The 25653-nt window shown below is 37.2% G+C and overlaps 1 protein-coding gene across 10 annotated transcripts in view; it reads right to left on the reverse strand.

The window, feature by feature from the left end:
* The window catches only part of HIVEP2 (HIVEP zinc finger 2), a 196981-nt gene that overhangs the window by 32579 nt on the left and 138749 nt on the right, over positions 1-25653 (reverse strand). The window lies entirely within an intron of this gene.

Here is a 25653-nt window from a genome sequence, read left to right on the forward strand (position 1 = left end):
TTTGGAACTGGATCTCTCAATAAGCTATTTCCCCCCAACAAGAAAGAATTTCCTTTCTTTTAACATAGTTTAAATCTTTTGAATAAATACTTGTATTTAAAAGGAATTCCCTGTAACAGTGAAATGCTAGAGTTAAAACTTCAAGTATCAGAACTAGAAATTGTGTCATTGTAGTCCATGATACAGTTCTGCCATAAAGCTGAGATTTCCAAAGAACATCTTTTTTTTTTTTTTTTTTTTTTTGTTAAATTATACTTTAAGTTCTAGGGTACATGTGCATAACGTGCAGGTTTGTTACATATGTATACTTGTGCCATGTTGGTGTGCTGTACCCATCAACTCGTCAGCACCCATCAACTCATCATTTACATCAGGTATAACTCTCAATGCAATCCCTACCCCCTCCCTTCTCCCCGTGATAGGCCCCGGTGTGTGATGTTCCCCTTCCCGAGTCCAAGTGATCTCATTGTTCAGTTCCCACCTACGAGTGAGAACATGCAGTGTTTGGTTTTCTGTTCTTGTGATAGTTTGCTGAGAATGATACTGGGTATATACCCAAACAATTATAAATCATGCTGCTATAAAGACACATGCACACATATGTTTATTGCGGCACTATTCACAATAGCAAAGACTTGGAATCAACCCAAATGTCCATCAGTGACAGACTGGATTAAGAAAATGTGGCACATATACAACATGGAATACTATGCAGCCATAAAAAAGGATGAGTTTGTGTCCTTTGTAGGGACATGGATGCAACCAGAAACCAAAGAACATCTTTAGGTGTATCAGCAACTAAACTTCGCAGGTGAAGTCTTAGATAACCTCGTTGTAAATTTGTTTCTATAGTTTATTTCAGCAATGTTATAGTTTGTGCTAAAATTAAATTCTGAAATAGGAATCCAAACCCAACCAAAGCAAAATTCAGACTTTCCAAAGTCTAGTAAGTAATGAAGAAAGGAACTTTTCATATATAGAATTAATATTTATTCAAGTATGATCCAAAGAAATGCATGGAAGGTCAAACTACCTAATCCAAATAGATTAATCAATGATCTTAACAGAGTTTATCTCCCAGTGTAAAAGACCTACTTAAAAATATTATTATGATACCCATAATTGTATATTTGTTATTTTTTTAAAAAATTGCTCTTTCTTCCTGACAAGTTATTACAAAACTCTTGTAAGAATAACTAAAGCATTAAACAACAGTTAAAATGTGCTTTCCTGCAGTACCACTTCATGTGAACATTCAAAGTGTTTAAAGGAAGTAGTTTGCTTTAGTTTCCCCCTCATTTCTGCACATCACTGCGGTAGCACTTCAGGACACCCTGTGCACTTGAGACATGAATCATTATAAGCAAGTAGGCCCACTCGGTTCCTCAAAAGACACAAAAGGTGCAAAAATAGCTTCTGCAATTGAAGGAAGAACCACGTCAGTAACCAGATGAATGTGGGTGGTCACATAAGATTCTGGTGCTGCAAAGGGCAAATTATTAAGCAAATGCTAGATTTATTTTCTTTTTTAAACTTTATTCTTCTTGCCTGAAATCAACGGTTTGCTGGTACCCAAAGTGACACCTAACAAGGTCTACTATTCTCAAAATTGAAACTTTCATCAACGCTAAAGAGCATGATTCATTAACATAGAAGGAATAGAGGCGATATCCTAAAAAATACACATTTTCTATAAGATAATTAACTGTAGGTTTAACACACTAAATATCACATCTTTTTTAAAAAATCAAATAAAAGCACTTCAAAAAACACCACAAAAACTATAATCTAGTCTAAAGTAAAGCATGGCATTCCTCAAAAAAAAAAAAAAAAAAAAAAAAAGAGAAAGAAAGAAAGAAAAAAGAAATCACTGAGTTATTTTGTACTCCAAACAAAATATACCCAAGACATAAATGGGCCAATGTTCTAAAGAGACAGATATTTATAGGGAGCCTTAACTTGCAGTAGTCAGTGACTACCTCTGACTGGTAATCTCACAGTCACCAAATTAAGAGGCAAGAAGGTAAAAGAAGAGCTTAATTTTCAGTAGGCCAGCCAATCTCCCTTCCCCTACAGAAATCATCATTCCTACCAGCAGCATCCACAGGCAAAACAGAGCACGTGAGTGCCCCCCAACAAGCTGTGATGGGACAGCATTCCCAGTTCTGACTCGCTTTTCCAGTCTTACTTTCTAAGATGATGGCTACTGGAAATGGTAAACATTCCTTTCATGACATGTACATGTATTTGAAATTATAGATTACAGATGATTCCCCATTTCACCTGGTAAGAGGATTCGAAAACTGGTTCTGTTGCATCACTCATGACCTTTTAAATGTTTGGGTTTCTCTTGAAGAAGAGAATGGTAATCATGTTATACTTATCTTTACCTTACAGAAAGTTCCAGATAATTAGTGTGATTTTAAAGCAAAGATGCAAATGATATTAACATGAAAGATATGATATCAATTTCGGCATTTCTGCACAAATCATTTTGTTATAAATTGAAATCAATAATGGCCTCTACAATGGGACTTGGTTATTGTTATTATTGAAATGGAGATATGGAGATGCCATCTCAGAAATTTATTTTTTGCATTAATTTTAAGTGAGTTTTTGTGTCTCTATTTCTCCATCAAAATAAAAGAAAAACCTTTCATCAAACAGCTCTTGAGAATGTATTATGACAACTCATGCTCCTATTCTCAAGAAATCAGCAGTTTACATAGTATGTTATTAAAGAAATGGACTAAAGGAGGAAAGATGATTATTTCTTTAACTTTGCTTTTAGGTTGTTAGATTCACAAGAACTTACCAGGTAATGAAACCTTAATATTTAATAAAACAAACAAGTTTTCAGAAATAGTGCTAATGAATCTTGATAAATATCCCAAGGTCATTTAAAATTCCTTCCTAAATATGAGGTAAAAATTGTATTTCACTGTACCACATACAGGATGGTTTTTCTGTCGACCTGCAGGTTGAAAGAGACCCTTGAAAATATTTTCCAATCCTCCATCTCCTATTTGTAATAAACACTTGGAAGATTTGAGTATTACTGTTTCTATCCCAGTGGTTTCTCAGCCTTCCCATTCTTAGAAGAGAAAAAATCCTTGGCATTAGTTACTTGTTCTTGGATGCTTATGGGTTATTACTATTAAGCTAAGCAAGAGTCAAGCTACTGATTGATAGATGATAGATAGACATTTAAGAAATATCCATTGTTAGTGGGATTGTCTTTTTCCATTCTCTACTTTTCCAAATTGTTTCAAAACAAGTTATAGTTAATGCTTTAATATGACTCTTACATGAATCTAGCAAGAGGTGAAGGTTTCATTGGCAGAACTCGCAAGTACCTCCCATCACCCTTGTTTTTTCTGAGGTTAAATAAATATACACTATATCACAATTTTAGGAGAAGAGCTGATAAGGTAAACCAGTTACACTTTAGATGAGCATTATTATAATTAAAAACAGTCATTATTGGCTGGGTATAGTGGCTCACACCTGTAATCCCAGCACTTTGGGAGGATTGCGTAAGACCAGGAGGTTGAGACCAGTCTGGGCAACATAGCAAGACTCTATCTCTGCAAAAAAATTTAGGCAGGTGTGGTGGTGCACATCTGTAGTCCCTGTTACTTGGGAGGCTGAGGTGAGAAGATCATTTGAACCCAGGAGCTTGTGGCTACAGTGAGCTATAACTGCACCAGCCTGGGGGATAGAGTGAGACCCTGTCTCAAAAAAAAAAAAAAAAAAAAATCAAAACAACAACAATGAAAATAATTCTTACAAAAATGGAAAAATGGCAAATAGGAACTGGAAACAAGATATGATAGCTTTATTTCTCAGTAAAAAGGAGTGTTTAAGTATTACATGTTTAAAAGAATGAACACTACTCTTCACTCAAGAGACACTTTACTCTTATAGTAGGGAATAGAAAAAATTCAAAAGTAGTGACTACAGATGGGAGAAGAGCACTGAAAGAGACATCAATGTTCAAGAGATACTCCACCAATTTCACACGGTTTTTGTAGAGGCATCTTTTCCTCTCTACAAAAAAAAAAAAAAAAAAAGACTCTAAATGGGCCCATTGTTCCACTTTGGAGTGCCTAGAGTGGCAAAGAAAGAAGAGGCTGGGAAGGACTAGAGAAGGCAGGTACAGGATAGACAACACACATAAACACACACACACACATTGACAGGATAACTATAAGCTAGATCTTTAGAAATATTTTTGATATAAAGGTAATGAATGAGGTTGGTGATGAAATGTAAAAAAGAAAACATATTAAAGGGACATGACTAGGGAAAGAGAAACGTAGTTTTGGAACATGGGGCAATTCATTCCCGGAACAACTCTGTAGAAGGTTTTGAAAAGTCAAGAAGGTGCGTGGAAAGAAGGATTCCCACAGAGTTTTCATAATAGGAGGCTGGGGCAAATTGAGTCCAAATTATCCAGAAACTGCCCATAAAAATGATACCAAAGCTACATACAGTCTAATGCTGATTCTCAGCAGGTAGTGCAGGAGCACAGAAAAGATAGGAAACAAAGCATTGCGTAAATTAAAACTAGTGAAAACAAACAAAAACAGGAAATGTGCATTAGAAATTGTAACTTAAGCCTCTTTAAATAGGATTTCTGATTATTCTATGATACTTTAAGACATTTACTGAATGCCTACGATGTGCCAGAAATGGGCTATATTTACACAATACAGAAAAAGAAAAGACAAGCACTGCATTTAAGAGCTCAGAGCTGGCTGGGTGTGGTGGCTCACACCTGTAATCCCAGCACTTTGGGAGGCCCAGGCAGGCAGATCACTTGAGGTCAGGACTTCAAGACCAGCCTGGCCAACATGGTAAAACCCCGTTTCTACTAAAAATACAAAAATTAGGCCGGGCGCGTGGTGGCTCATGCCTGTAATCCCAGCACTTTGGGAGGCCGAGGCTGGCGGATCACGAGGTCAGGAGATTGAGACAATCCTGGCAAACACGGTGAAACCCCATCTCTACTAAAAATACAAAAAAGTTAGCCGGGCGTAGTGACGTGCGCCTATAGTCCCAGCTTCTCGGGAGGCTGAGGCAGGAGAATGGCATGAACCCGGGAGGCAGCGGAGCTTACAGTGAGCCGAGATCGCGCCACTGCACTCCAGCGTGGGCGACAGAGCAAGATTCCGTCTCAAAAACAAACAAACAAACAAACAAACAAACAAAAAAACCCACAAAAATTAGCTGGGTGTGGTGGCTGGAACCTGCAATCCCAACTACTCGGGCGGCTGAGGCAGGAAAATCACTTGAACCCCAGGAGGCAGAGGTTGCAGTGAGCCGAGATCACACCACTGCACTCCAGCCTGGGCAACAGAGCAAGACTCCATCTCAAAAACAAAAACAAAAACAAAACAAACAAACAGAAAAGAGCTCAGAGCTTCAGGAGGTAGTGATATTTGTGAATTCATTCAACAAATGACATAAATATAAACAGATTACAAGGGAGATTGCAAGAGGGAATGGTCACTCCTTTCTGGAAAGTTAGAAAAGGTTTTCTAGATGTAACGACACTGAACTTCATATTTAAAGAAAACTATATATGCTAATATATAGAAATGCACAGTTATCAATGTTAGATTTAGAAACAAATACATTTGTCAGATGAAATAAAAATACAAGACTCTACCATTCTGGTTTCTCTATGGTTGTATATACTTTATTCTAGTGTGGTGGAATGTTGGTTCATGAGGATGCTTGGGGAATAAGGTGTTCTAGCTAATACAACCTTATGGCTAGGTAAAGACCACAGATAAATCATTTTTTGTTAAACATCTGGTAGTAATTTATTTTCAAAAGTACGCTAGCTTTTGCCTTGAGTTAATTACAGTCTACTAACCATAGTTTAATCTTCCTTTGATGATTCAGGATCATATAGCGTTCTCTAGTCATTCTGCATCTTGGCTGTGCTTATCTGATATTGACCATGCAAACTTCTCCCAACATGTGTCCTTAAAACACATGTCATGTTTTCTAAGATAAGAGCTATAATCTAGGTTTGTTTCCTTGACCCAGTTTGACACCACGTAAGTCATATACCTGACTAACTTGATTTTAGGAGCAAATATATAACTACAAACTTCTATTACTATTTAATGTTTAGCTTATTCTAAATAATATAGGCAGTGTTTAGGGCTGTGGAATAATTTAGAAACCATTGAATTTAATCAATCAGGCAACTAACAAATGAACCAGAGAAGTCAAAAGACTTGCTTAGGGACCCACAGCTCATTATGATAGTTCTGGTCTACAGCTTAGGTCTTTAAACTGTCAAGTCAATTATTTTCCATTATCCACACTACGTCCTCTTATTCAAAGTTTATTTATCTAACCCTATTGCAGAAATCGATTGAATGAGTAAAGAAGTTAAAAATGAAGAATTAATAATTTTGAAATTCAAATGAGCAAAGATATGTATAATCCACAATCAAAGAAACAGAAAATAACAGTAGTTAAGGACCAATGCTCCACTGAACTGTTTACCAATTTTTATAGTAAATAAAAATCAATTCAACAAAAATTTTAATTTTTCCAAAATGAGTAAATGATAGAAAACTTAGAAGTAAAGATAATCAATTTCTACAAGCAGTGCATTATTTAGTATCCAAAGCAAAAATAATTACCTAATTTACAACCAGTTTTCAGTATAAGCTATTTTCTAAGATTTTTATGTTCTTATAATGAAAATTTTAAAGTAAATATTTTAAGGAGAGTTATGAGATCATCTTCCTAAAAGCAAAGATAGCTCTTTCATTGAGAGTCAATGGAGGTAAGCCCCTTGTTCACAATACCAAAATTTCACCTAGGAGACCTGTGAAGACATGGTAACACCACCTCCATAGGCAATACTTCTGCTGCATTGGTTTTGCAAAAGGGCAGAGCCAAGTAGATGTTTTGTATAATTAAAAATATTTTTTTGTTTTCTCTTTTGTGATACATTTTCTCATTTTTATTTTTTTTCCTTCCCTTCAATTTCCTCTATCTTATTCCTTAATATGATGGTAGGTAAATAACTACTTCTAGCCAAGCCATCTTAAACATTTACTCTTTAACTAAATATTTGGAGAGACAGGGATAAAAGCAAATAAGGTTTATTTGACTACCATACTCTAGTGAGAAGTATGTATGACACAACAAAGTCATAACTCCAATGTATTGTTTTCTCAAGTTTTATCGTTTACAATGCTTATGTTTACTATTTGGTTGCTGCAGATATACATAAATAAGGTCATGATTCTCCAATTTTCTTTTTACTCCTAGGTATGCCAAGACTAGCATAAAGAAAGGCCGCTGTTAACTTTGGATTATGTACACAAAGAGAACAGAGAAATCAAATCATAAAATATGCATTATATTCATAAGTATTCATATAACAGGCTGACCTTGCCTGAAGAAAATCCATCTTTGAGGGAAGATCCTCCTGCATCAGTGGAAATAATACCCAAAGCAATGAAAGTACAGCTGAAAATTTGAATTGCATCCCACATTTCATGGTACAAATGATTCTCAGATGTGATGAAAAAGAAAATTGTCTTCAGTCTACCTATAGTAGGTCTACACACAATAAAAATCTCTCAAAAACAAATCAAGGCAAAGCCTACGACATATCATATAACCTAATCAGACAGACCCTATCTACTTCTAATAACTGAGCTGCTGAAAGAATCAATTCTATTTCCTCTCTTGACAATTTTCCTAGAGAGTGGGGAAATTGGTCTGTGTGCCTGTGTAGAGATATACAACCTCAGGAAACCAAAGAACAAATCTGGACTCACACTGTCCCAGGTTCTATAAGGTACATAGGGTAAGTGGATACTATCTCTCAAGACTTCAGAAATTGACATGAGGTTAGCACACAGCAAATAACCTGAACATCAGTTGTTGTCAGAGATTAGGAACCATATGATCAAAAATGGCTTGAACAACCAGGAAAGACTAGACAGAGGGAAGTGGCTCAAGTGGAAGCCATGATTTACACAAATGAATTAACCAGATAAAGCTTTATTATTACCTGTGCTACATGGTTATTCAGGTACCTCCTTGACATTTTGATAAACTGTGAATGGTATTCATATTTTTGGTCTCATCTCGGAATATATCATTGCTTACAAAGTTTAAGGCTTAAAAAATTCAAGTTTCAAGCAGGCATTTATAAGATCCTATTGGGCAAATTCTGTCAGGCAATTCCAGAATTCCATCTGCAGGCTCATTCACTCAGTCAAATTACATTTTTTCCAAAGCTCATATATACTAATTGATGAAATAAAATATTGCTAAAATGCAACCTTCATATTTCTTTGTTTGAATCCAGATATTACTGTCTCGTTTACCAAAAAAATCCCCACATATGTATAAATTTAAATCAATTTCAATGACACCAAGTAAGAATAAAAAATAGTGTGCATGTGTAGGATCAAGATAAATGAGACAACACTCTGCTTTCAAAGAGCTTACTGTCTAACGAGTAAGGAAAGCATATGAACAATAAGCTATGAAAGCAACAGAGGCATGAAATGGTGTTGTGAGTATACAAAGACAAGACATTGCTTACAAATGCTGCATTTAAGGAACACTATCTTAGATTTTGAAAGATGACTCAGATTTGCAGGCAGAGATGCATTTAATGTGAGGTTATTATTGTGACATAGACAAGAGAAGGGGTGTTGGAGAAACAGTCTGTGTGCCTAGAACATTAGGCAGACTGAGGTGATGGTGGTGGCAGAAGGCAAAGAACTTTAGTTGGCAGACACCGAGAGACATCAGTGGTTCTGAGAAGACAACTGCCACAGTCACAGAGACACTTTAGAAAGCTATTATATCCCATCTCTTTCCATCCCTTTCAGGCAAACTCTGCAAATGTATAGCCCGAAAAAGAATCAAGATTAAGAAGTAGGTTGTTTTAAGGCAAGGAGACTTGGAGCAAAGGAGGAAAAGATACAAGTAATAAGATAATGGAATAAATGCTTTTAAAAATGGGATACTATGCAGCCATAAAAAAGAATGAGTTCATGTCCTTTGCAGGGACATGGATGAAGCTGGAAGCCATCATTTTCAGCAAACTAAACTGGAATAGAAAAACACTGCATGTTCTCACTCATAAGTGGGAGCTGAACAATGAGAACACACAGACACAGGGAGGGGAACATCACACACCAGGGCCTGTCAGTAGGTGGAGGACAAGGGGAGGGAGAGCATTAGGACAAATACCTAATGCATGCGGGGCTTAAAACCTAGATGACAGGTTGATAGGTGCAGCAGACCACCATGGCACATGTAACAAACCTGAACATTCTGCACATGTATCCCAGAATTTAAAGTAAAATAATAAATAAATAAATAAATAAATAAACAAACATTTCATTAAAGAATGGATGAAAAAAATTGAGAACCAAAAAGGAACTCAAAAGCATAGATGAGGAATCTGTGTCAGAAGAAAGCATGAAAATTTTTCTGTTTTAGAATGAAGGGAAGGAAGATATAATGAAGAAAGATAACTTTTCAGATAGAAAAGAAACTGAGGAGTTCCCTTAGATGTTCTTATTTTCTCAGAAAAGTAGAAGGTAAGGTCTGCTGATGGGAGTAGGGAACTAGCTTTGCTAGAGGGGCTTGATGAGTGGAGAACAGTCAATTTGCCTGGAGTATTAGTACTCATAGCAGTCTTAGGAAAAAAACACTACTTCTTATTAGGCCATTTAAAAAGAGTATTTTCCAAACTTTTTTCTGAGTCAATAACCATATCCAAATAATTTAATAATATATTCAAAAGTTTATCTTTTATTCTAAAACAAAAATCTTAAGATGATTAATTATAAGCTATTATATATGAACAGTAGATTTAAGACTATTATATTTTTTTAAAACTGTGTATCTATCTCATAATTCTATATAACTACCTAGAGTAGCAAATTGTGATACTCGTACTGTGCTTCATCGAATAGGCATTTAGGGAATATTTACTGATGACTTGAATATTTACTTTTTAGCATCATTAGTAACTGAGGTGACTCTTCTCAGTGAATTAATCAATAATTTAACAAAGGAAATTGATGATGATTCTATGCCACATTTCTTTTCCGATACCATGATTACCAAAATATGTATTGCTTGATACTATGGGCAGAGTAAGGTGTCAATTCTAGTCTATTTAGCGATTAAAAAGGAACTCCATGTTTTATAATTTCTTAATTTCTTTCTTTCTCTTTCTTTCTACCCCTCCCCTCCCCTCCTTTCTCCCTCTCAATCTCCCCTCCCCTCCCCTCCCCTCCCCTTCCCTTCGTCTCTCTTTCTTTCTTTCCTTCTTTCTTTCAGACAGGGTCTAGTTCTGTCACGCCCAGACTAAAGTGCCTCCCTCTGTGTCCAGCCTCAGTCTTTCAAGTAGCTGGGACTATAGGTGCCCACCACCACGTCTGGCAAATTTTTATATTTTTTGTAGCGACAGGGTTTCACCATGTTGCCCAGGCTGGTCTCAAACTCCTGGGCTCAAGCGATCTGCCCGCCTTGGTCTCCTAAAGTGTTGGGATTACAGGTGTGAGCCACTGTGCTTAGCCCTCATGGTTTATCATTTCTAATCGTCTACTTAAAATGAACTCATATGGCAGAAATTTATCTGGACTCAAAATAAGGAAGAATTTTATTTTTATTTAAAATTAGCTTTATAGACATTACATTTTAAGCCTATGTCCCTCTTTGGGCTGACTGATAGAAAGCTACGATCTAAATCTGTGGCCATCCTATAGGAAGGATCTAGACCTTCTAGGCATGTGTCTTGGTCACTAACATCATTTCTAGCTTCAAGTACTATTTCTACTTTTCTTTCCCATTATACTGACAATTAATATGTACACAAACAAACACACACATCTCAATAATGGGGACTATTAGAAAAGGCAATAAATGTAGCTAGAAACTGTTTCCAAAGTTGAATCTATTTGTATATTTCAATAGTTTGAGCAACACAACTGTGAAGACTAATTGGTTCCAGCTCTGTGAAAAATGACAGAAACTCTCTGAATATGTGTGTTTTCCTTAGCCTTCAACTGTATTGATTCCAAGAGAAGAAGAGCTTTCATAAATACAACAGAAAAGGTACATATAACCTAACTGAATAGGAACACTAATTATTTTTGCTTCTCTAAGGAACTGCTTAAGAATAATATGGAAATAATATGGTCAAATTATATTATCTTTGAGCCATGGTCAAATTTCCAGCTACTGTCAAAGCTCAGCAGCAGACAAGGCAAATTCATCTGACATATTCTTGGACATGGATAACTTACACTGGCAGATCCTACATACAAATCCTGTGCAGTGTACTGAAGCAGGTGGATGAAGGTTTTGTCTCTGTTGAACACCCATGGGGTTATAAAATCAGATTTAGAAACATGTACTTTAATAAGTTTTGAAGCCATTTGATCAGAAAGCATTACAAGTCTCAAATTGACCTCTACTTTTAAGGTAAAGCTTCAAGTATCCTAAGTGTTACTCCAATTTTAAACAATGAATTAAAGAGCCTGAAAATAATTTTCCATTTTCAGTGTCATTTTGATTAACCAATTACATGTGATCTAATTTGATCTTTCTCTTCAAATAAATGTAAACACTAAAGAGTGTGCATTTGGAATTCGTAATTTGGGTTTCAGTCAGCAGTTAGCAATATCTAATATAAGCATATTGGCTTAATTTCTATATTCTTCACACTCATATAAATAATTTGAAGAATGCAATTTAAACAATGCAACCAGAAGTTATTTGCCCTGAAAAAATTATAATAAATTAAAAAATGGTTTTTTAGTTTTGAAAGCAGTTTGACAAAATCTGCAGGCCTGTGAATGGTCTGAATTCATATAATTTTCAGTGATTTCTCTTTATCGATGTTATTTGGAATCTCACTTTCATTCTTTCTCAGATATCACTGAAGGGAAAAAATTTGCTTAAAAAAACCCAACCCATCTAATCAAGAATTCTTCATTAGCACAGATTGTCATCAAAACAAACAAAAGTAGAGAAAAATAAGCAAAAAACAAGTAATCAAATAAAAACAAAGGAAATTGCAACATAAAGTATTTTAATCATTTTGTCCAATTTCTATTAGACTGGCTCTGGTTCCACTGAGGGCCTCAGATAAGGTGCCAGAACTAATTTTATTGCAGCTTCTGCTCTCTGATTTTAACATGGATGTAAATTATTTGAATAAATATTTATAGATTATAGTGAGTCTTTCAATAGGTAACTAGCAATACAATATAGAGAAGAAAATGTTTTAGTAACATCTTGTCTATGTATATTATTTTTCAAAACTTATTTCAGCCCCACAATAGCCTTGTAATGGAAGAGGAGCATGAGAAAACTGATGCTCAGAAAGATTAAGCAATTGTCAAAGCAATTTCTCAAAGATCACACAGCAGCAGGTCACTCCTTAGCCTCCTGCTTCTCAGTGCAAGGCTGTTTCCATGGACGGCACATGAACATAGGTTTAAGATCCCATCTGCCGTGAACTAACCATGGGTGAATCCCTTTTGGAGCTTGAGTTTCTGCATACGTAAGATGGGTACAATAAAGGTGCTGGCCCATTTCTCCACCATTCTATGGGTGAGCCCACGTGGAGAGGACACATGAAAGTGACCTTTCAATTTTAAATTGCCAAGCAGTAGCATGATTGTTGCTGTCATTGATACTAATGAACAAAGCAGTTTTATTGCTGACTAAAGAAACCCAAGCTGAAGAAATGTTAAAGTCTAGGTCCTAACTAAAACTTCCTGCTTCACGGAGGGCCCTGAGTAAGTCCTTTCCGCATAGTAAACAGTCAGAAAGCTTTTATACAGTGACTACAGTTGACTGTTGAATGCCGCATGGGTTAGGATGTTGATCTCACCCCTACCCTGGACCGAGCAGTTGAAAATCTGCATATAATTTTTGACTCCCCCAAAACTTAACTAATAGACTACTGTTGAACAGAAGCCTTACCAATAACCTAAGCAGTGGATGAACACATATTTTGTATGTTGTCTGTATTATATACTGTACTCCTACAATAATAAGCTAGAAAAAATGTTATTAAGAAAATCATAAGGAAGTGAAAATAAATTTACTGTACTGTACTGTATTTACTGATCCCGTAAGTTTTCATCATCTGTTTACAGGATGAATTATCTGTCTGAAATGGTGGCAACTGCAGCTGTAGACCTCAAACTATGGTACACGTTAAGCAATTCAGCTTTTTCTTTTTTTTTTTTTTTTTTTTTTTCTGAGACGGAATCTTGCTCTGTCCCCCAGGCTGGAATGCAGTGGCGCGATCTCGGCTCACTGCAAGCTCTGCCTCTCGGGTTCACGCCATTCTCCTGTCTCAGCCTCCCGAATAGCTGGGACTACAGGTGCCGCCACTACACCTGGCTAATTTTTGTATTTTTAGTAGAGATGGGGTTTCACTGTGTTAGCCAGGATGGTCTCGATCTCCTGACCTCGTATTATAGGCGTGAGCCACAATGCCTGGCCCAGCTTTTTCTTTCTAATGTCATGACTTTCCTCTGCTTCTGGGGAGCACTTCTAGCACTAGTAATGGCACTTCCTTTGGGTCCCATGGTGTTATTCAAGGTTTAAACTATCGCATTAAACATGATAAAAAAAAATGTGCAAGAACCATGAGAGATCACTTTTTATTGTGTCTGCAATTTGCTGGGAGACAAACCACTCACACGGAGATGATTGGCATCACATGGCATTTTAAGTGGATGCTTGCAACACTTGAGCTCACTGCAGTAGCAACAGGAGGGAACTACAAAATTATTACGGTAGTACAGCAGGTCCAACAGTTAATTTTATGCAGATTTAATATCGCATCTTTACCTGTGTTTACATGTCTCTCACTGTGAATGGTGCCACATATGGTCTATGTATGTGCATACGTTTTGGCAAATTTTAACTTTTTATAACAGATTTATGTATATTTCATGGTAGTAGATGATCAAATAGACTAGTATCTACATATATTTTATACACTCATAACACATAACTTTTTCTTTTTTTGATGTTTCCAGAGTTTTTGATATTTCTGATATTTTATTTATTAAATAGAAACCACCTTAACATCACCGCACAGCTTACAAGTTCTGGAAGAAAAATTTTTTAAAAAAATTAGAATTCATTAAACTTCATCTATCCAAATGACTCCAAACTGATGTGAAATATTTAGTTCTAAATGACTTTACAATACTTTCTCACATGGAACAAATAGTTGTAACTCATCAAAAGTAACAAGTCTGAAATACTTTAGTCAAGGAGACAGTAATTAGGATTTTAAGCTAATAAGGGCATAAATATTTTAGATAGAGAATAGAGACAATATCACCCAAAAGTGTAAACAAAATGCCATTCTTCTTGAATAACAGTTTTCCATTGTGTACATATGTGCTTGGGGTGCCCAAATAGTACGGACAAAATACTCCCTGATTCCCAATTTTGCTTTCAGTTTCAGTTACCCTCAGTCAACCATGGTCAGAAAATAGGTGAGAACAGTACAATAACATATTTTGAGGGTGAGAGACCACACTCACACAACTTTTATTACAATATATTGTTATAATTGTTCTAATTATTATTGTTGTTAATCTCTTACTGTGTCTAAGTTATAAATGAAACTTTATCATAGGTATGTATGCATAGAAGAAATCACAGTATACGTAGGATTCAGTACCCTCTATGGTTTCAGGCATTCATTTGGAGGTCTTGGAATATATTCCCCATGGATAAGGGAGACTACTGTACACACAGGTCTGGAAAAATCCTCTTTTTTGCCACAAACATAGTGTTTATATGTCAAGGAGCAATATTATAAATAATTCTGACTTGGGCTTCTAGGTAACAGTAGCTGGTGCCTGTTAAACATTAAAAAGGATTTTCATCCTGAGAAGCCATAAGGAATCTCTCTCTCTCTTTGATTTGGGTGGTGAGGAGAGGAAGTCAGGGATTTCTTTGGTCATTGCTACTACCATGAGTGGAGACAGGCTGATGGCACATGTGATACACAGAGGAGATAGACACCCCAACAAAAGAAACTAGCTCCTCAAGGCTTCATAGATCTCTGGAGCAAGCTTTGGCTGAAAGCACACCATCCCTGTATTGTTGCAATTCATGAATCAATAATGTTTCCATTTTTGCTTTAGAAAGTTCCTGTCAAGTTCCCTGTTCCTTGCTGTCAATAGTGTCATAGAAATGCTATAATTAAAATGCCTTGGTTGAAATAGGTTTGGTTGGCTGGTGCTTCTCCATTTCTAGGTCCACCTGCATGCCCATGAAGATGGCATGAAACCAAGAAATAGCAAGGTTGTATAGTGTTTCGCCTGGGTTGCAATTTTCTGCCTAACCTACCCTCTCAAAATGAGAAGAGATTATGCTCCTAAGTGCTTACGGACAAGGATGACCTCATGAAGATGGGGTTGATTGATGCGGTACATAGTCTTTCGAGTGAAGACAGAACTGAGTCTCAATTCTAATGCACAATTCACCAGCTATGAGATCTTGGTTATATAACTAATTCTCCTAACATGTTTCTTTATTATGAAATGGGATACTAATAGTTATTATGCCAGCTGGTTGTGAGTATTAAATGAGATAGCACATGCAAATAATTCAGGACAATACCTAGCACTTGTAAAATGTCATAAAATATTGGCATTCTTATTTATATATTAGCAGAGTTAAGTTTCCAGAAGCTATAAATACAGGCAAACATTACATTTACAAAAATAGGTACTTGACTTTTATTATTTGAGCTATAGGGGTAACAAGTGTCTATAAGTTGAAAATGGTTATTTGATTTTGCATGTATGCAAACACATGTGAAATATGTGTTTATATCTGTAGCTTTTGTCTTAGCACAGGTGAAATATTGAAAACATGAAATATTACTTAAAGCATGAAATGCTGAAAAGGCAAACTGTTCTTAATGTATTTCATAAACTAAAAATTACTACATATAATATAAATGTCAAAATTCCTGCTTTGGGGTTTGTTTTTGTATTATGTCATAGTGTCTAGCCATTAAATGTAACTCATTTTTTTTTTGGCTTGTCAGTGGGAAACATCATTCTCGTCCTAAGTGCAGTCCAGGAGGAGACAGCGATCTCTATGGTAGCACCTAGGTATCCTTAAAAGACAGATAGGAATGTGAATCTTGTCCACTTCAGGGACAGCCATTTCTTGTTGAGGGGCTAAACCACTAAGAAAAGAGGAGAGAGAGCATCGGGCATTATCTCTTCTTGGAAGAACTGAATATTCATATTGTCACTAGTCACTATTTAAGTGACTAAAAATTAGTAAATTTCTGGTCATCAGTAGACAGCTGCAGCATCAACATATTATTTGAAAAACCAATACCTGCCAAAAGCATGTTTTCCCCAAAACCTTATTGAAGTCCCAAATATCAGAGTTGTCAACTAACTTCTATAATGCAATCTGAAACTGTAATTAAAGTCCAAGATGGTAGAATAGCAAACTAGTGACACCAAACAGCAGGGGTGCCTCTGGGCTAAGATGCAGCTAGTCCACAAACATAGTCCCTTTGCAGTATAGCAGGGAATGATACATCAGCACCAGGCTCATGACAGGAACCCAGCATCACTGATTAGTTTGAAATTTTCCTTGCTCACTTGTGCATGAAAAGCCACATATCATTTAATGCCAATGAGTAGAGTCTTCTCAAACCAGGGTCAAATTGCTAAAGGCTATTTTTTTTTTCCTAGTATACTGAAAAACCTTATTTTTTCCCAATAACTTTCTCAGAAATTAGACTAAGCAGCAAATATTTTCCCTTTACTTCAGACTTATGGTCTGGGCTACTGCACACCCAAGTAGCAGCAAAAAACACTGAAAATGTCTGCATTTGGCTGGTGTGGAATAAATGGTCCTAATAGCTCACAAATATCTGAGGAATTAAACCTAGGAAGACAGCATCACCACATTCAGCTGCTGAAGTGTGTGTCTATTACTTCAATTTTTAGATGACAATATTCAATTAACAACCATGATATCATATTAGTCATTATTAACACTTACTAAGCACCTCTGCCTCTAGTATGCGAAGTGCAGAATTCAAGTTTAATACGGTTGGACTCTAACTGCCAGATGGCATCTTCACTTTATTTATGCTTCTCTATAAAATAATGGGTTCTTTTCCAAGCTAATCACCCTAAGTTTCTAAGTATTTGGCCTTCATCTTTATATATGCCCAATATGCTCAGAAACAAGAAATGCATGACTAATCATAAGTACATTTATAAATTTTCTGCTTAGAGTGATAAGCATCTTTTTTATGAGAATGATTTAATTTGTTGAGAGAGATTAAAATTTAAAACCAGAAGCTAAAATCTTAGAAATGGCTTCCCTTTAATATTCTCAGGGATGACAAACAGAAAATAAAAAAGAGAGAACTTGAGAGGCTTAGGAGGAGGAATCCCTCAAAATGCATAGAAGGTGCTATGAAAATAATTCAATGAACTGGCTCTGTTATATAACACTGGAAAGATCCTTCTGTTCTGACACGGAGTGTCTCTCCCTAGGCTAATCCAAACGGCTCAGAAAGGCCATGTGCTCTACCAGACAATAGTTTTAGAAGATCATAATTTTATCTTTTGTTGCTTTTTGATGTTAATGAGTAAATAATGGCATTTCTTGACAAATTACATAGTGATAATTAGGCAGAAACCTCTACATTTTGACCAGAGTGAATACTGTAGGAGTCACCTCACTGTATGATGTGGGGAACATAATGGACTGAGCCTGCACAAGGGAAAGAGGTCAGGGTAGCCCATGTGATGACTCAGCTTGCCCTGTCTATTCGGTTTTTATGCTGTCTGCAGGTCAGAAGAGAGGACCTTTCCCAGGGATTCACCAGGTATGAGGTCAAGCAGTGGCCAGTGTCAAAAAAAAAAAAAGAAGGCCGGGCGCGCATCTCTACTAAAAAAGTACAAAAAAAACTAGCCGGGTGAGGTGGCGGGCGCCTGTAGTCCCAGCTACTCGGGAGGCTGAGGCAGGAGAATGGCCCGAACCCGGGAGGCGGAGCTTGCAGTGAGCTGAGATGTGGCCACTGCACTCCAGCCTGGGGACAGAGCGAGACTCCGTCTCAAAAAAAAAAAAGAAAAAAAGAAAAAGAAAAAAAGGGGAATAAGGGAATACACACAATACTTGCAGGTAAGAGGTACTATGATAGCATAAAAAGAACACTAGATTAAGGCAAATGTCAGCACACCATAAAATACATTCTCACCAGAATTGCTTGAACCCTGGAGGTGGAGGTTGCAATGAGTCGAGATCGTGCCACTGCACTCCAGCCTGGGCAACAGAGTGAGACTCTGTCTCAAAAAACAAACAAACAAACAAACAAACAAACAACAAAAAACAAAAGAAATTATCACTTGAGAGAGTTAGATAACATTCTCACTTGCGAAAGCTAAATAAGGCCAACAATCACCGAGATAGTGATTGCCAGTAATTACAAGAATCTAAGCTAATTCTCTTTTACTCCAGATCTAATATTTCCACAGTGCCTCTCAATTAGCAGATCAATTCAGCTCTCCTGATTATGTACCCTTGCATAAGTCACTTCCACTTAGTGGGACTTGGTTTTCCCATCTATAAAATGGACACAATAATTCCTGCCCTGCTGTCTTCCTGGGTTACTGTAAAAACTAAGTGAATCTCCGTATGTGAAAACAATATGAAAATGAAAATCACTAGATCATTGTAAGATAAGAATTTTAAATCCATGGCCCTTCTCAATCACAGTTTTATAGATGTCCCCATCACAGGCCTTCTGTGTCATGACTGAAGTTCTAACATGGTTCATTTGTATTAATCTTTAAATGTAACTATATCCTTATCCCTAAAGCTCTCCACAAGTTCTTTTCTGTGAAACCACAAGATAGACATCTACTAATCATTCCACTTCACTATGCCATATTAATCTCTTAGGCTGGAGTATGAGGCCCCTGGAGGTTGGGATTCTGTCTGTATTTGTTAATATACTACCAGCTGCTGTAACAAACAAAATCCAAAATGCATAAGGGCTCATTCTCAATAGCAATCTAAAATGTGTGTTCTGATAGATGCATGGCTCCACACTGGGAGGAATTAAAAAGCCCAAACTCCTTCAAACTTACGGCTTCACCATCTGCAACAAGGATTCAATGTTCTGCCATGATTATGGCAAAGCACAGAAGCGTAGAGGGTAAACCAGGGGAGGGTTTGATGAGTCAGGTGATGAAGTTGCACCCAGGGACTTTCCCCCACATTCCATTCACTAGAACTCAGCCACATGGCTCATCTGTCTGTAGCAAGGCCTGGGAAATGCAGTCTAACTGTGAGTCCAGGAAGAACAGGACACAGGTTTGGTGAACAGCCAGCCAGTCTCTGCCACCCTCATACTCGAAATGTAAAAGATGCTTTCTAATGTATGAATGAACTGACTAGTACATCCGAGTCTTGGCCATGAAGTAATAAAGAAAAAAAAAAAAAAGAAAAGAAAAAGAAAACTACTATATGTAAATCATGTTCACAGCTCTAATTCATTTAATTTCACAAATCAGTTTGCCTTTCTTTCCCTAATACATGCAAACCCGATTTTAAGGATGAAAAATGACATTGCCAAAAGAAAAAAGAAAAGCATCATAAACAAAGCTTAAAAGTTTCTAAAAAAGAATCACTCCCTAATAAGGGAATATCATGGAGAGAAGAGAATCATGAACACAGACAGAATTTTCTAGCAATACACAAAGAAAAGATAAAGAGAATGTGATAGCTTCTACTTGTTGTGCAATTTACTTAGGGATTTTACATTTTTATACTAAGAAGTAAAGTCCTGCCGTGTTTCTGTAGCTAGGCTATATTTTACAACACAAAATTCTGATTTTGATGCTTTAATATCTAAGTTGTTTTAAAATCAATTGAGTTTAAAGACTGATCAAATGCATGAATTAAAAAAAGATCTTTGGCATTTTTAAGTAAAGTCACTAAGTACAGCAAGAATGGATGCGGGGTCTTCTAAAGGCATCATATAAAACTCTGTAGTATGTACTTTTAAATGTCTGCATTTGACCAGGTCAAGATTGCTAGTGTATTTAATTCTTACTAAAAGAAATCTATGAAGTGTAAGGTTAAACTCCAACTGGTAGCTAAGTGCATATGCCAGTATTTCATCATCACCTAGAAGTTTCAGGTGATGAAATGCTACAGTGAATGCTCCAACCAGGAGGATCTCTTTACTTTACTGATATTTGCTTCACCACACAAGCTTTCAAAATAGATATATTTCTGCTATTTTTTCTTACTATATTTTAAAAGAGAAATGACATAGGTTTCACAGATGCTGGGGAAATAATTACAGTTGCATAGGCAAGGCATATAATTAGTTGAAGAACAGGGTTAAAAAAAGATTTCACCTACACTGTGTGGGTACAAAGACTTAGGGTTAACTGTGAAGCAACTGCTGTCTGTATCTTTCATGGCTATAACCAACACTGAGACAAAAAAAACACCCCAACTATATAAATATATAGTGTATACACACATACACGCACACACAACTCAGGACACAAAGAGAAGACATCCTTCCTAAACTCAAAAGCGCACAGATGCTTACACTGAAAATAAAGTCAGTAGTTGCCTTCACTGCAAGGGTGTGCAGCAAAAATCAGGACAGAGCAAGGACAGGAGAGAGAACAATGAAGAATGATTCCTCCTTTCCCATAATCAAGGACCGCAATTCACTCCCTGAGACAAAGAGAGATGACTTCTCTTCTTTGGCACCCAATGTATGGGAACATCACCCCTTCATGCACCCCTGACTCCTGGGAGTGGGAGGCTGAAAGTACCAGAAAAGGAACCAAATCATCTCATTTTCATATGAACCTATTGAACTCCTAAGCATTTTAACTTCTAAGCTAAAAGAGCTCTTAAGCATGAACATCAAAAGCTGTTTATCACCTGTTTTCACAATCTCCTAATTCTAAGAAGTTTCCAAGCAAGTCTACAATGACAGAGTGTGGCAAACTCCAGTTCAAACTTTAATTGCATATAGAAGCACAATACCAGTGTAGTTTATCCAACATGTATAAATTTTAATTGGAAAAATTTTCTCACAGCTTAAACAATCACACCTTAGTGATGAAGAGCTCAAAGGACTTCTGAGTAATTATAAATGAATACTATACGTAGTTGTGGCCTGGACAATTCCACTCAATTTCAGACAATGTTACACAAGTACTAAAGCAGATTGATTGAGTGTCCCACAAAGACAGCAGGTAAGAGGTGGTTTCGAAGGCAGGTACAGTAATAGGGTCACACTCTCCTGATCTGGCTTGATACCACGATAATATTTATAACATTAGGATTCATAACTCTCGTCCTTTCAGAGGAAGGTAGGTAACGTAGATGTGTAAAGTGGCTTGCTGAAGACAAGAAAAAGTATTGGTGACCAAAAGCCAACTGAAGACAGAATGTCCTGCCTTTATGTGAATCAAACGGGGGAAAAAAAAATACACATTTGGAGGTCCTGAGTTATGACCCCTGCTTGGAAAAACAAATGCCAGAATACTTCTCTCAACTAACCTAACTAACTTTTGCATAAAGTATTAAGCAACAGTAAAAAGTTAAAAATTGTTCTCTGACACATGTTGGGGTGTAGGTACTCTAGTTTATTAGTGAAATAAGGACTCCATAGTCATAATAGATGGTCAGTGGCAGAAGGGCAAAGCTGACATCCTTTTAACAAAATAGGGCAGCCTAATAACGTGCTTGAGATTATAAGGCCATTCCACCTCACCATGGAGAAAGGCTTAAAAAAATCCCACAGGAAAAGTGCTAGATAATTATTCTTAATAGACTTTTAAAAGATGAATGGAGAATAGTCATCCTTTCAATTGGATTCCACAGGGCATGGCCACAAATTTTAGCCTTTGCTCCCCAAAATAAAAAAACAACAAAAAAATACATAATCAACAAATTCCCTTAACACTGTGCTGTGTGCCACCCTACGTAATGCTAGATTGTGAGGTATATACCCTTCAAGATGAACTAGATACAAAACACACACCAGGTATAATAAAAGAAGGAGAAGATGGGCTGTAAACAGAGGAGTAATTACATGGGCTGGCAAGGCTAGCAGATGTCTTGAGTGAACTAGAGAGCCAAAGGAACCAAGAGGGCCTAGTATGTGACCCTGGCCACTCATACCAGCCAGCCTGTGCGCAAGAGGGAACAGCTTGTGCTCCCCATGGAGGGACAGGGAAGCAATTAACTCCAACATTCCCTTCTCAAGGAACCCCCCAGCTCCACCCTACTCCCTGAAATCCCAGCCAGCCTCAGAGAGTATCATGGTGATAAGCCAGATCCCCACACTGCCCCTCAACAACTGCCCCCTATCCCAACTTGGGAACCTTTTACACAGAGCTTGCTCTTTCTGTTAGTGGAAGAGGACACAGAGAGACAGAAGAATCCTGCCTTCCTTTGCTCGTTTGCAGGGCTTTCCAAGTAGGGCAGAGTTTCACAGAAAAAAAAAAAAAAAAAATCTACTTTTCTTCAAGGGGAGGAGCTTATACAGAAAATAGACAGTACATGGGAACAGTTTCAGGGCAGGTCTGAGAAGACTGCGTGTCTCCTGACCTAGCTCTACCATCTCATCAACTTGTTGAGCTCATATTTAAGCATACAAGAGCTCTTCAGACTGCACATAGATTTTATAATGCCACCTACAAAGGGCCTAATTTGGAGGACTCTGGTAGAGGCTTATGAAACACCAATATGTAGGGTGCTAAGACCCTTACCTTTCATTCATTTAACAAATATTTAATGAGCATATGCCAAGTGTCAAGTGTTTTGCCTGGTAGCAGGTCTACAATGGGGAATCAAACAGACATCATCTCCGTCTGCCCAAGAGAAACTGTGCCTAGAGGACAGCCCTCTCAACACAGGTTAGGACTACTGTTCTCAACCTGGATAGATCTCAATATATCTACACATTAACTAACACTTTCGTCTAAAAAGCAGCATTTTCAAAAATTTCATCATCAATACTAATACCTATACTGGGTATTACCATGCCTACTGGGTTTACTGCCCTGTAGATCTGCCTTGGTCTTATTCACTGTCAGTATTCCCAATATACTCACATTTTGGAGAAATGGGATACAAAATGGCTTATGTTCTCAAGTAGCTTACAATCTCCTTTGAGAAACAAAATATTTACGTGAAACTGTAAATGATAGAGTGGAAAAGATACTATGGAAAATTCATGCAAATATTCAATAAATAGGCTGCATAAAATGTTGTATCCAGGCTGCTCTGCCTATGGAGTAGCCATTCTTTATTCCTTTACTTTCTTAGTAAACTTGCTTTCACTTTACTCTAAAAAAACATGTTATCCAAATCATAACACTTTTCAGAGCAAAGGGGAGAACTATTAATACTTAATATTGGGAATGTCTCTGGCAATTCAAAACTATTTTCACAAATTCCTTTTTCTGGGAGGTGAATTCGCTAATTCAAAAACCTTATTTATTTCCTCATCAAAGAAATATTTATGGAAAATTTACCATATTCAAGGTATAATGACAGGCTTTTCTAGAGGTAGGCTTTAAGCAGGAGCTCACAGAGATAAATAAGACATAATTCTTATTTATCTATTTATTCTTATTTATCTATCTAAGACATTAAAATACCATAAGTGCATATCATGTGACAATCTTATGCTCAGCTTTTTGCATATACATTATCTCATTTATCTCATTTATCATCAAAACCTAGGAGATAAACAATATTACTACTATTTTATAGATGAGGTTTCTAGTGGTTAAGTAACTGTCCATGATCCACAGTCCCTCTGGCTGTAAGGAGCTGGCATTGGAACCAGGTACATCTCATTGAAATACCCCAGCTCTTATTCTGTGACAGATACTGTATGGATTATTCTGAAGAAGAAAACATGTATTTCTTGTTAGAGTAATCGAGGATGAATCAACAGGGGATAAGTGATGTTAGATACAGACCTTGAAGGACTGAGTTAGAAGGATTTTAAAAGGCAGACAGTAGAGGGGATGGCAGCCCAGGGAGGTGGAACAATGAACCAATAGCCTGCAGCTGGAAAGACTAAGCACTGAGCAAGGAGGAGTCAACTTGGCCAGTACTACATAGTTCTGAGTAGAGAGCCTAGGAACTATAAGACTGGAAGACAGGTAAGCTGAGATCAACTTTCCTTTTTTGTTTAATTTAAGCAAATTGGAAACTAAGTTTGCATGCCCTGAGTACACTCCATAGTGAATTTGCATTGACGCCAACCAGTTCATCCAGGTCAAGATGTCTGGGAGGTAGAGGGCTTCATACAGCTGGCCTGAAGGGGGCATTCTATCATCCAAAGGCAGGAGGGTGCCAACTTATGGCTGGATGCAGTTCTGGCAAAGTTGAAATGATGCAAATCAATCTAATTTTTTTTCCATAGAAATAACACTAATATCTCTACTGGGTATTACCCTACCTACTGTAGATCTGCCTTGGTCTTATTCACTGTCAGTACTCCCAATATAGTCACATTTTGGAGAAATAGGATACAAAATGGCTTATGTTCTCAAGTAGCTTACAATCTCCTTTGAGAAACAAAATATTTACATGAAACTGTAAATGATAGAGTGGAAAAGATACTATGGAAAATTCATGCAAATATTCAATAATGAGTGTGACATTTCATACAAATGACTGGATACCCATGTTCTCATTAAAAGCACCCCAAACACGTTAAACAGTAGTCCCATAACTTGTATCTGCTGAAGAATAATACCTTCAATGTGCACCTGTAAATTAAATAGGCTGGTGTCATAGTCATAATTTTATAATGACTATTTCCAATACTTTGCAGTATTGGAAGGGACTCTAGGACAGGTCAAAGTGACTCCAAGGAGAGAGACTATGCACAAGGCCAAGAAGCCACCAGCTGGGAGATAGCTGCTGTAAAGAACAGAAGGACTGGCCAGTGGCCCAAAACCTGTGGGGTCAAGTCTTAGGCAAACAGATTAGAAGACCAAGGCCAGCTATAGAGCACGTCCCTACCTCCAGGCTCTTCCCTCATCCACATAAAGTCTCCTAAAGCAATATTTCTAGTCTTACTGCTCTCCTGCTCAAAGCCTTTCAGTGACTCCCCATTTCCCACCCAGTTCCAAACTCCATGTCTATCACTTAGGGCCCTCCAGAATCTGGTTTACTGTCCATCCGGCCTAATCTTCCACTACATCTACTCCAGCAAGCTAGGCTGTAGAAAGATGGCTTAGTCATTATTGTCAAGCATAAGAGGCATCTTTATGCCTTTGCTCAGTCCATGAGCTTGGCTTGGCAGACTTTCCTTATGATCTGTATCATGATCTATTAAAACGTACCTAGACGTAAGACCCAACTCATACGCCAGCTGTTTCATGAAACTTGATACATAAGAAATGCTCTGTAAATATGTCTGTGGGTGAATGGATGGAAGGAAGGAGGGAGGGAGGAAGGAAGGGATGGATGGAAGAGAGAGATAGAGGCAGGTATGGATAGAAGGAGAGATAGAGGGATAGATGGGTGGACAGAGGGAAGGAG

This window comes from Macaca mulatta, chromosome 4 (genome assembly GCF_049350105.2).
Source record: "Macaca mulatta isolate MMU2019108-1 chromosome 4, T2T-MMU8v2.0, whole genome shotgun sequence".
Lineage (NCBI taxonomy): Eukaryota > Metazoa > Chordata > Mammalia > Primates > Cercopithecidae > Macaca > Macaca mulatta.